Source organism: Rhinopithecus bieti, unplaced genomic scaffold (assembly GCF_001698545.2).
Source record: "Rhinopithecus bieti isolate Rb0 unplaced genomic scaffold, ASM169854v2 scaffold_2205, whole genome shotgun sequence".
In the NCBI taxonomy this organism is placed as follows: Eukaryota; Metazoa; Chordata; class Mammalia; order Primates; family Cercopithecidae; genus Rhinopithecus; species Rhinopithecus bieti.
The window spans coordinates 3,260,187-3,261,527 of NW_016803673.1; the positions used below are offsets into that span (position 1 = coordinate 3,260,187).

Sequence of the window (1,341 nt, forward strand, 5' to 3'; positions counted from 1 at the left end):
AAATTTGCATCTGTAAAGAATCTCTATTAACATAGCTAGATCTTTTTCTTCCAGGCCCTCCCAGTCCTAAAGAGATTAAGAGTCTACCACCTTTCAAAGATCTGAATAGGGAATACTTGTCTGTTGTCTCTAAGGGCAGCCACTAAAGACTTCAAAAGAACCTTGTCTCCACAATCTTTTATCTTCACCTGAGCATTTTCTTTGTATCCATCCCAGGTGTTTAGACAAACTCAACCAATTGTCAACCAGAAAATCTTTAAATTTACCTATACCCTGGAAGCCCCCGCTTTGAGTTGTCCCACCTTTCTGGACAAAACCAGTGTATTTCTGAAATGTATTTGATGGATGTCCGATGCCTTTCTAAAATGTGTAAAACCAGGCCGCACCCCGACCACCTTGGGCACATGTTCTCAGGATCTCCAGAGGGCTGGGTCACAGGCCATGGTCACTCATGCTTGGCTCAGAATAAGTCTCTTCAAATATTTTAGAGTTTAACTCTTTTCATCGCCATGAGGAAGGTTCATTTGTTGCAGGAATGAGGACTGGCAACTAGGAGTTTTCTTTGAAGAGCTTTCAAAAATGGGACAGATTTTCACCCACGTGCAATGTAGGGGGATAGGAAAATCGGTTTCGTTGATATAATCCCATTACTAGAGAGGGGAAAGATGCCCTAAAATTAACTTAAGCAAGAACTGAAAACTGGTTTCTAGGATGGTTGATTTGTCTCCTGGAAAAGAGGCCCACAGGACAGAAAGGCTGATGTAAAATCATAAAGTGATAATCAAACTTTAGGATTTAGATGCTTGGCAGTAAGGAGTCCAGCTAGCCAAGTGTAGCTGCATCTGGAAGGAGCTGGGGAGAAGGATAGAAGAGCCACTGGGAGCGTGGGATTTGGAATAGGATAGACCTGGGATTCAGTGCTACCCTTGCTGCACACTAGCTCTGTGACCTTGGAGCAAGTTACTTAATCTTTCTGATTCTCACTTTTCCTATCTCTAAAATGAGAACAATAATTTCTACTTCATAGAAGACTATTGTAAGGATTCATTGAGATAACATACGTAAAGACTATATGTTGTGTGGCCCATAGAGGCACTTACTAAATGCCAACAATATAAAGTAGTTTTGGCTCCATTTTGGATAATAGATCGCTACATCAGGAGGTCAGTGGGGTGCTTGTGTCCTGTGCAGAGCCTGGTAACTAACACATAAGAAGCATTGAGTACATGTAGGGTACCTAGTTTTATGATTATCAAAAGGGGATTAATTAATGCGGTGATGACAAGTGTCTGCAGTGGCCTTGTCTGGATCTACATTTTTTTTTTTTTTTTTTTTTTTTTT

The 1,341-nt window shown here is 40.9% G+C and overlaps 1 protein-coding gene across 1 annotated transcript in view; it reads left to right on the plus strand.

Moving 5' to 3' along the window:
• DDX31 (DEAD-box helicase 31) overlaps nt 1-1,341 on the plus strand; it is an 83,031-nt gene that overhangs the window by 1,026 nt on the left and 80,664 nt on the right. The gene's annotated exons all lie outside the window — the stretch shown is intronic.